Raw genomic sequence first — 11,482 nt, 5'->3', positions numbered from 1 at the left:
ATAGGCTGAAAAAACTCAGTGAAGGAAAAAAAAAACTTTAACCGCTATTTTTAGCTTCTTAAGGTGATTGTTTCTCTGCCGTTGCTACGCATCAGAAAACCAATCAACTGAGAGGCTTTTTCAGAGCGGAGATGTGCCAGGACCACACCCCAGATCTGCATCAGGAAGTGGGGGAGAGCTGATGAATGTTGAAAGCGCTTTGACTGACTGATGGGCGTCAGTTTGAGAAGTCACGCTCTAACCAATATTATGTCTTCAGAGTCCCACTTAGTGTCCTGGCGTGAGTTGAGTCGCAAATACCCTAACAAGTGTAGTTAATAGCAGCTTTCAGGAAGGTTTGTCTTTATTTGGGAAACAAGTACTATGGCTGTTTTAATGTTCAGATCGTGAAGTACTTTCCTCTTCAGACAGTGTTCCCAAGAAATATTATTCTTGAGCTGGTATAAGTCCTTACAATAAGCCACCTCGAAACATTTTTCATTTATTCGTTCAAAACAGTGACCTCTTACTATGTGACAGGTAATGTTTTATAGATGATAGGATTGCAGCAGGGAACAAAGGAGACCCTTGACTTTCAAGGAGTTTGCAGTCTGGGGGAAGAGTGACGTAAATATATGCAGGGAATGATAAAAGCTATGAGGGGGGAAAAAGGAATTCAGATTAGAGGTGATTGGGGAAGTCCTCTGTTGATCAAGCTTTGGTTCTCTTGCAGAAGAGTGTTCTAATCAGAAAAAGCAGTAAGTACAAAGGGCCTGAGGTAGACATATTCTTGACTTGTTACAGTCTGTGTGACTGGAGTGACTTGACAGAGGCAAAGAGAAGTTGAAGAGGAGATTAAAGAATTGAAGGAGCCGGTCACATATGGAGATGGCCTTCAACTTGCTAAACTGTTGTGTTTTGGAAAAGAACTTTGAAAAACTGCTTTCTCACCTCAAACAATTTAAGATGATCCTAAAAATTTTCATCAAGAGTGTAAATAGTTGCAGAGACTGCCATTTCTGACATTTTGCATTACTAACATTTTTCAGTTGTCACATTAATTTTAAAACTACCCAGTGGAAAGGTAAACAGGTGGTTTAACAAGCATCATCCATTTAAAAAGTATATAATCAAAAGTGTTCCACTTCATTACATAATATTAAACATGAAAAGTAAAATGTTAATTGGGAATGTGTCTTAATGAGATGACTGATAGTGGGTTTTTTTTTTAGTTTGTATAGACATAGATGTATATAACATCACTAGGAAGAGATACAGTCCTGTATCACTTATATTTTTATTGACTTAAGTCACTGCATTAAAAAAAAGTGTGTATACATACACAAATACATATATACATATATAAATGAGAGTCGGATCATAAAGAGGGCTGAGTGCTGAAGAACTGATGCTTTCAAACTGTGGTACTGGAGAAGACTCTTAACAGTCCCTTGAACTGCAAGGAGATCAAACCAGTTAATCCTAAAGGAAATCAGTCCTGAATATTCAGTGCAAGGACTGCCACTGAAGCTCCAAGATTGAGGGCAGGAGGAAAAATGGGTGACAGACGATAAGATGGTTAGCTGACATCACCAACTCAATGGACAGTTTGAGCAAACTCCAAGAGATAGTGGAAGACAAGCCTGGCGTGCTGCAGTTTATAGGGTAGCAAAGAGTTGGGACACAATTTAGTGACTGAACAATGAACAACAGTACCCGGCACATGGTAAACATGAAATGAATGTAAAAGTAGACCCAAAGGGTCATGAAGGGAACACAACTGGAGGTAGAAACAAAGGTACCGGAGAGAAAAATCTTGAAAGAAACCATACTGTGGACTGAACGGAGCAGTGGGTATAAGGATCCCACCATTTCCCTGACGTTGGCTATCTTTTACGCCAACTGCCTTGCAAGAACATTGTAAGAAAAACACAGTTCTGAAATGAAGAGAGAGATCAATCAGAGCCTAGTAGCTCTGGCTATGGAGGAAACTGCGATGTCGCTGGTAACCAGAAGAGGAAAGAACTTTCCAGCTATCCAGAAAAGAGAAAGAGCACTGGGAGTGAGCCATGGGGAGAGCATAATTCATGAGCTGGGTACAAGAGGTTGGCAGCAGTGAGGCAGAGTAGCCCAAGAGTACCATGATGATTTGCAGTGGCCAGTTCTGCCACTCTTGGACAGAGGAGCCTTGTTGTCAGCAGACTTGGAAGCAATGCACAAAGACCAGCAGAGGAATGCTGAACTGCAGTTAAGATTTGGGGCATTTCTGTCAATGCACCATGCTTACAATCATGAGTGGGTGAGACTAGGGGATATAAAGGTGGCATTTTGTGATTTAAAGTTCACTTCTCTGAACACGGGCATAAGCACATGTACCTTGGTTTAGCATGTCTTTGGACTTATCAGAAAGTTCAGTTTCATAACAAGGACCTTCCTAATGCACGTGTCAAAAGACCAAAATTTTAATGGGTGATGTTGAGAAGGTCGATTTTTGTCCAGAAATATGCCCAGTGCTCCACCGTGGAAAAGCAAAGGAAGTACAGGAATGGTCTGGATGGAAGACAGGTCTGGCCCCTGGATTCTCTTACACTGATGCCAATAAGAACAAAGGCATCACCTGGGAGAAGGGTATTGGAAGATCCCAAGAAGTACATCCCTGGAACAAAAATAATCTTTGCTAGTTAAGAAATCAGAAAGGGCAGACTTGATAGCTTATCTCAGAGCTGCTAATGAGTAGTAGTTGGCCCACTGCCTTATTTCTTCAAAACAGAAATCTCAACTTCTTTTATGTGTAATGTTTAAATTGATCGCATATACCAGAATTCAGATCATGAATGGCTGATAAAATATTTCTGTTAAGACAGTCCTGAATTAAAAACGATTGGCTGTGGTAAAATTAATATATTCAGCTTTTTGAATTTTGATAATAATTCCAATTCAACAAGTACTATCACTGTTCCCTCTTCTAAACGTTTGACTGATGATGTCCAGCTTTTCAAAGAAATGCTGAATGCCATTTCAAAACCTATAGGAGACTGGTTTTAATTTAGATTTATAGAACTGATTATATGAACATAAAATCTATATTTAAATACTGGGAAATCCTTTTATTGTCTCATAGAATTGAGCAAGATTCACCTGCATTTCAGTTTTTGTTCATTAGACTTTTACAGATAAGGTGGAGATAAGGTAGCAATGTCCTCTTTATCATTTTGGTCTTAACTATGCCAATCCAAAATTCGCTGTATCTAAAATTTTGTCTTTTGGGAATTCTCTGGTGATCCAGTGACTAGGATTCTGCAGCCTCACTGCTGAGAGCCCGGATTCAATCCCTGGTCAGGGAACTGTTAATAAGATCCCACAAGCCATGCAGTGCAATCAAAAAGAAAATAAAATGTTGCCTTTTACTTAATGAAAGGCATTTTAGTGTGGTTTATGTAAGATATCAAAGAATATTTAACACTTCTCACATTTTATTGATGACCTATAATAGCAGATGCTTTTAAAAGTTGATGTGACAGGATATGAGCAAGTTAAACTTTGCTTGTAAATCCTTTCAGTCTTAGACTGAATTATAATTCAGGGTTGTCTTTAAACGACTATTCAAAAACACATGAAACTAAAAGTCCTATACCTTGTGATTTGTAATAATATTTTTGCGAATCATTAGAAGGATTAAAGTACAGGAGGTATGCCATCAGCACAAATTTGTAACTTATGTCGTTATAAGGCTTAAGATAATTAAAAACAAAATCTTAGAAAAAATAAAATTCATTTCTCAGCATTTCATGATGTTGGGCAAAGTGCACTTTGATTTCCTGGCACGCTGTTTTCTGAGTTTGAAAACCGCTAGTACCAAGAAAAGTCTTCCCAGGTGGTGCTAGTGGTAAAGTACCTGCCTGCCACTGCAGGAGACATAAGAGACGTAAGTTTGATCCCTGGGTTTGGAAGATCCCCTGGAGAACAGCATAGCATCCCACTCCAGTATTCTTACCTGGAGAATTCCAAGGACAGAGGTTGGCTGTAGTCCATATGGTTGGAAAAACTCTGATACAACAAGCGACTTAGCCCTCATGCGCAGAGTACCAAGAAATGGGACAAATGACAGAATTCTAATTGCTAGCCCTTTGGCTTTTTTATATTTCTAAAGCCTTCCAAGGCACATGGTTAATCCCAACACAATTTGTAAAGTGATTTCACGCACATTATTTCTTGCAACAGGTAAGATACATTCCAATTTAGATAATAAACAGACTTCATAATGTGAGTGTACTGTAGCATATTAGCTCTCTGTTGTCATACAATAAGATTATTTTCAATTTTTGCTATTATAAATAATACTGTGATAAGCATTGTGATGAATAATACTTTGCATGTCTATAGTTATTTTTTCTGAATATTCCTAAAGATAGAATTGCTGATTCAACAAGTATAGCCATCGTAAAAAAATTTAATATGTAAGTAAAAGTTATTAGGTTATTAAATAACTAGATTGTGCTTGATATTTTTGCCACTACAAATAAAGATAAATTAATGTGCAATCTGTTTTTCAGATTTGTTTCTAAAGTTCTGTTTCCTCACATCCCACTTACTCCTCAGTCTCCTCTGGCATGGATTCCATTTCCAACAGCTCTTGCTAAGGTCATCAAGGACCTCCATGTTTTTTTAAATCCAGTAGATGTATTTCATTCCTAACCTTATTTGTCTTCTCAGTGGGATTTCATATCTTCGACCATTCTCTCTTCTGGAATCACTTTCTCCCGTGGTTTTCATGACACCACACTCTTCTACGTCTTCTACTGCTGTTTTTCTTTTATAAACTGTGTTGGGGTCCCTAAGAACAGACTAGAAGAACTCACAGGACTCAAAAGAGCTGGTATACTCATGGTTATGGTATATTACAGTGAAATGAACAAATTAAAATCAGCAAAGGTAAAAGATGCATGGAGAAAACTCCACAAGAAAACAGGCACAAACTCCAGGTGTCTCCTCCCAGTGAAGCTGCATGCACTAATTCTCCCAGCAATGATTTGTCACACCTTTGTGAAGTGTTACCAAACAGGCAAGTTCACCCAAGCCTTGGTATACAGGGTTTTTAATGTGGGGGAGAGTTTGTCCCATAAGGTATGGGATCACCCACATAACTGACCTCAGCCGTTTGAATTCCAACAGCAGAGGTCAAACTGATACATCATAGCCCAAGGCCTCAAACATGCTAAAACAGGCATTCACCATAAATCACACTGATTCAGCCAAAGTAATACAGTGTTGCCCAAGGCCTCAGGTATACCAAGGACTCTTGTTAGGGAGAGTATTCCAAAGGCTCAGAGGTTATCTCCCAGGAGTCAGTCAAGGACTAGTTCTAAAAACAAGCCCTTCTTTTGAATGTGCAGGGTTTGAGTAATACAGGCCTACTAAGTTAGCCCTTTGCTGCACTCAGACTTACTCAATGTTGGGTTTTCTGAAATATGCTCTAGACCCCCTTCTCAATCAGTTTTTGTACCCCTGAGCAAACTCATCATGCTACACCTTCATTTTCCATACATACAATGATAACTCCCAAGTATATGACTCCAGTTCAGTTCAGTTCAGTCGCTCAGTCGTGTCCAACTCTTTGCGACCCCATGAACTGCAGTGCACCAGGCCTCCCTGTCTATCACCAACTCCCAGAGTTCACTCAAATTCATGTCCATTGAGTCGGTGATGCCATCCAGCCATCTCATTCTCGGTCGTCCCCTCCTCCTCCTGCCTCTAATCCCTCCCAGCATCAGGGTGTTTTCCAATGAGTCAACCCTTCGCATGAGGTGGCCAAAGTACTGGAGTTTCAGCTTCAGCATCAGTCCTTCCAGTGAACACCCAGGGCTGATCACCTTTAGAATGGACTGGTTGGATCTCCTTGCAGTCCAAGGGACTCTCAAGAGTCTTCTCCAACACCACAGTTCAAAAGCATCAATTCTTCGGTGCTCAGCTTTCTTCACAGTCCAACTCTCACATCCATACATGACCACTGGAAAAACCATAGCCTTGACTAGACGGACCTTTGTTGGTAGTAATGTCTCTGCTTTTGAATATGCTATCTAGGTTGGTCATAACTTTTCTTCCAAGGAGTAAGCATCTTGTAATTTCATGGCTGCAATCACCATCTGCAGTGATTTTGGAGCTCCCAAAAATAAAGTCTGACACTGTTTCCACTGTTTCCACTGTTTCCACTGTTTCCCCATCTATTTGCCATGAAGTGATGGGACCAGATGCCATGATCTTCGTTTTCTAAATGTTGAGCTTTAAGCCAACTTTTTCACTCTCTTTCACTTTCATCAAGAGGCTCTTTATTTCTTCTTCACTTTCTGCCATAAGAGTGGTATCATCTGCATATCTAAGGTTATTGATATTTCTCCCTGCAATCTTGATTCAAGCTTGTGCTTCATCCAGCCCAATATTTCTCATGATGTACTCTGCATAGAAGTTAAATAAGCAGGGTGACAATATACAGCTTTGATGTACTCCTTTTCCTATTTGGAACCAGTCTGTTGTTCCATGTCCAGTTCTAACGTGCTTCCTGACCTGCATATAGGTTTCTCAAGAGGCAGGTCAGGTGGTCTGGTATTCCCATCTCTTTCAGAATTTTCCACAGTTTATTGTGATCCACACAGTCAAAGGCTTTGGCATAGTCAATAAAGCAGAAATAGTTGTTTTTCTGGAACTCTCTTGCTTTTTTGATGATCCAGTGAATGAATGTCAGCAATTTGATCTCTGGTTCCTCTGCCTTTTCTGAAACCATAGCCCAGATCAATTAATATCTCCATTAGAATGTCTCAAAGGCACCTCAAAGTCAGCTTGTCCAAGACTCAATCCTCTTTTCTCCAAACCTCCTTTTCTTCTTCCACATTGCCTAGCTCAATAAATGGTGTTTTGCACTAGAAAGGAAGATATTTAGAAGATATTGACAGATTAGATAGAGAAGAGGGTCGTCCTTAAAACACAGCTCTTACCATTCATATTCAGTCTGTTACCCAGTCCTGTCAATTTGACTCAGTATTTCCCCAAATCCCTCCACTGTTCTCCATTTCCATTGTCACCACCCTAAATCAACCTGCCACCCTTAAGATACCACAGTCCTCATCTCTGCATGCACTGTGACTCCCCTGTAATCCACTGTCTAAACTGCAGTTAGGGACTCCCCGGCTGGTCCAGTGGCTTAGAGGCTAAGACTCTAAGCTCCCAGTGAAGTGGCCCAGGTTTGATCCCTGCTGGGGAACTAGATTCCACATGCTGCAACTGAAGAGTTCACATGTCACAACTAAGACCCAGTACAGCCAAATAAATAAATATTTAAACTGCAGTTAGTCTTTTCAAAGGAAACTGATCCTTTTTCCCCCAATCCTTATCTTCATGACTTTCTCTTGCTCTTAGGATTAAAAACAAAATCCTTAAGGTCAAAGAGGCCCTGTTTCATATGTCTAATATGGCCTGGACTACTTCACTAACTAGATAATACCCCACTTCCCCCTTGCTTTCTACATTCTAGCTACACTGATCTTTCAACTTCTTCATTGTTCTGTGCCCCCTCTCACCTCAGGGCCTTTGCACATTCTGCTCTCTAGGTGAAATGATTGTTTTGTGAATGTATTGCTTTCTCAGAGAGCTCCTGTCTAGATCAGTTTTCTTTGCTGGATATTCCCATTGATCTCTCTTTCTTTCCTTCATAGCTACTTATACTGTGAGAACCAGTATAGCATAATGGTTCAAAGCAGGGGCCAGATTATCCAGGTTTGAATTCCAGCTCTATCACTTATTGGCTGTGCAACATTGGACAAGTTACTTAACCTCTCTCTGACTCAGTTTCATTGTCTGCAAATGTGTATAATAGTGGTGGGTATAATAAAATTACATATATATATATATATATATATGCTTCCCTGGTAAGTCAGCTGGTAAAGAATCCACCTTCAATCCAGGAGACCCCAGTTTGATTCCTGGGTTAGGAAGATCCCCTAGAGAAGGGATAGGCTACTCACTCCAGTATTCTTGAGCTTCCATGGTGGCTCAGGTGGTAAAGAATCTGCCTGCAATGCAGGATACCTGGGTTCTATCCCTGGAGGAGGGCATGGCAAGCTACTCCAGTATTCTTGCCTGGAGAATCCCCATGGACAGAGACAGAGGAGCCAGGCAGGCTATAGTCCATGGGGTCTCAAAGAGTCAGACATGACTGAGCAACTTTCATGTATATATATTAGTACATATTGGGTTTCTCTGATGGCTCAGGAAGTAAAGAAGCTGCCTGCAATTCAAGAGACACAGATGATGTGGGTTTGATCCCTGGGTCAAGAAGATCTCCTGGAGGAGGAAATGACAACCCACTCTAGTATTCTTGCCTGGGAAATTTCATGGACAGCAGAACCTGGTGGGCCCAAAGGATCACAAAGAGTTGGATATCACGGCACATGTGTAGCATGTATGTATGTATGTAGCATAAATTAATGCATGGAAAGAGCTTAGAATGGGTTCCAGTGAATTTAAGTACATAAGTTTTCATTTTATCATTAAGGTCTCAATTTGCAATAATGCATTCATTTGTGTGATTATCTGATTGATACTTGTCTCTCTCATTAAGCTCCATGAAAGAAGGGATGATAGCTGTTTCTGCTTATTTTATTCATCGTGCCTGGCACATAGGTACTCATAAATATTTGATAAATTAATAAGTGATTCTTAGAATTATATAGGATCCAAAAAATTATATACAGTAAATGTTTTCTGATAGAGGAAGATTTACCTTTGTTTATAAGAGAGACTTGACCATGTTTCTGCTTAAAGGAAAGAACTAATAATAATTCAGAATTTGCAAATAAAGGGAAGAATGAAAACTTTTAACGAAGCTGACTCATTAAAAAAATCTGGGAGAAAATAGGATATAGAACACAGCTTAGCAGCAAACATAAGAGATGCAAGTTCTATCCCTGGGTTCGGAAGATTCCCTGGAGGATGGCACGGCAACGTACTCCAATATTCTTACCTGGAAAATCCCATGGACAGAGGAGCCTGGCGGGCTACAGTGGGTCATAAAGAGCTGGACACGACTAAAGCAACTTAGCAAGCATGCACACATGCAAGAGAAAGAATATCATTGCCTGGAAATTATGGGAAAGAAGATAGAGAACTGTGGAGATGTAGGTAATTTTGTCCCTTGGGGGGTGTGGATAGAAGAGTAGGAAAAGCCTATATATCCTCTGAAGAAGAAGCAAAGCTGCGTGCTGAGAGAGGGGGATCAGTAAGTTTAGCCGGCCAGTTAGAATTCTTTTGGCTGTAAGTAATAAAAGATGATGGCAAGAATGGTTATTGAGAAGGCAGTCAGCATTGTGTGTTACAGCTGATAAATATTAAAAACAGTCACTGGGCTCTTCTTAGCCTTCCCCTTTCCCTTCCCTAGCAATTGTGCCCAGAAGCCATTCAGTTCGGTTCAGTTCAGTTCAGTTGCTCAGTCGTGTGCAACTCTTTGCGACCCCATGAATCGCAGCACACCAGGCCTCCCTGTCCATCACCAACTCCCGGAGTTCACGCAGACTCACGTCCATCGAGTCAGTGATGCCATCCAGCCATCTCATCCTCTGTCGTCCCCTTCTCCTCCTGCCCCCAGTCCCTCCCAGCATCAGAGTCTTTTCCAATGAGTCAACTCTTCGCATGAGGTGGCCAAAGTACTGGAGTTTCAGCTTTAGCATCATTCCTTCCAAAGAAATCCCAGAGCTGATCTCCTTCAGAATGGACTGGTTGGATCTCCTTGCCAGTAAGTGGGATCAAAAATGCAGTTCTGTGCCTGAGACAGAGAACAGCTGTGCTCCAGAGCAGAGTCAAGACTGAGCAGGGTTTCCCCACGGGGAGAGGGGTCAGCCTCTGCAGGATAGAGAGAAAGGCTTCTACGTGGTGGAGTTGGGGGTGGAAATCAGGGGTTTAAAGAACAAACAGCATGACAAGGGTGTCCATGCAGGGAATTACCAGCCACAGGCAGTCAAAGCCAGAGTGGGGGCAGCTAGCATGGACGCAGAGCCCACACAGTGTGAGGAGGGTGGCTGGCACAGAGGGATGGCCTGTCTCTGGTATCAGAGCTCAAGATGGATGAGGAAGGCATCTGTGTAGAAAGAAGGCCCAGTGTAGGGTACTGAACTCTGAGTCTGAGTGGGGTAAGGAAGACATCTAATGGGAAAACCACCTTGCATGGGCAGGGGTTAGCCCAACATGGGGTAGCCTAGGAGGGTTAAGGAGGGCATCGGTGCAGGAAAAGAGCCTGTCATAATGTGTCAGAGCCTTGGTGGGGTAAAGGGCATTCTTCTCAGTTACAAATATGGAAAGAGAAAATTAGACTGAACTCTGCCTCGTTGGGTTGGAATTGTGGTATCTATGTGTCCCAGTGGGTGTCAATGGATAGAGAATAATAAATACACTTGCAGAAATAAATGCAGACTTAAATGTATATGTATGTATCTGCAAGTGAAAGTGAAAGTCGCTCAGTCATGTCCTACTCTTTGCGACCCCGTGGATTATGCAGTCCATGGAATTCTCCAGGCCAGAATACTGGAGTGGGTAGCCTATCCCTTCTCCAGGGGATCTTCCTGACCCAGGGATCAAACCAGGGTCTCCTGCATTGCAGGTGGATTCTTTACCAACTGAGCTATCAAGGAAGCCCATGTATCTACAAGGAAATAAAAAATTTAACTTCACCCTCTTAAGATCTCTGACTGAGCCTGAGATTTAAGTTGATGTAAAACAGATTAAGAGGGGAAAAGCATACAGATTAATCTAATGTAAGTTTTACATGACATGGGAGCCCTAACAAAGAAATGAAGACCCATAGCAATGAAAGGGCTTATATATTAGGTAGAACAAAGAGAGACAATTATGAAAAAGTAACTACAAAATATGAGGGAGACTAAAGGAAGATAAGAGTATTTTGTTTGTTTTTCTGGCCGTAGCACATGGCATGTGGAATTTATGCTCCCTTACCAGGGACTGACCTGTGTCCCCTGCATTGGAAAACAGAGTCCTAACCACTGGATGGCCATGGAATCCTAGATGAGAGTTATTTTAGCAAGATCTATTTGTATAAAATTCTCTCAGCCTCAACTCCCCATCTCTGGTGATGAAAATGTTTCCTTCCTCTTTGTGTAAAGAAGACATCTTTCACATGGGGGTTTCATCTGCTTTCAGGTAGAAATGGGGAAGTCAGAATCCTTCCTGCACCTACTGTTTTTTAAAAATACTTTGTTCAAAATAATCCTTAGGCCTTAGTAGCACATTTTGGGGTGACACATTCTGCTGCCCTTTATATGTATTCATGTGTATGTTAATATATGTGTGTACGTAAAACATATATTCCTTAGACCTGTCTACTGAGAGGCTTTGTAGCAACAATAAAATAGGAAACCATGAATCCAAACTGATGAAAATAAGTAAATGGATCAAAAGTTTTTTTTTGTAAGTTTGTTGAGGAAATGTTATTAACATAGCCTCC

At 41.1% G+C, this 11,482-nt stretch overlaps 1 pseudogene; it reads left to right on the top strand.

The window, feature by feature from the left end:
- The first annotated feature begins 2,444 nt into the window (after positions 1-2,444).
- On the top strand, positions 2,445-2,716 carry LOC138074300 (cytochrome c-like; annotated as a pseudogene).
- The last annotated feature ends 8,766 nt before the right edge of the window (positions 2,717-11,482 follow it).

Source organism: Capricornis sumatraensis, chromosome 2, assembly GCF_032405125.1.
Source record: "Capricornis sumatraensis isolate serow.1 chromosome 2, serow.2, whole genome shotgun sequence".
Lineage (NCBI taxonomy): Eukaryota > Metazoa > Chordata > Mammalia > Artiodactyla > Bovidae > Capricornis > Capricornis sumatraensis.
Note: the sequence above shows the minus strand (reverse complement) of the source record. Positions and strands in the feature narration are given on the sequence as shown.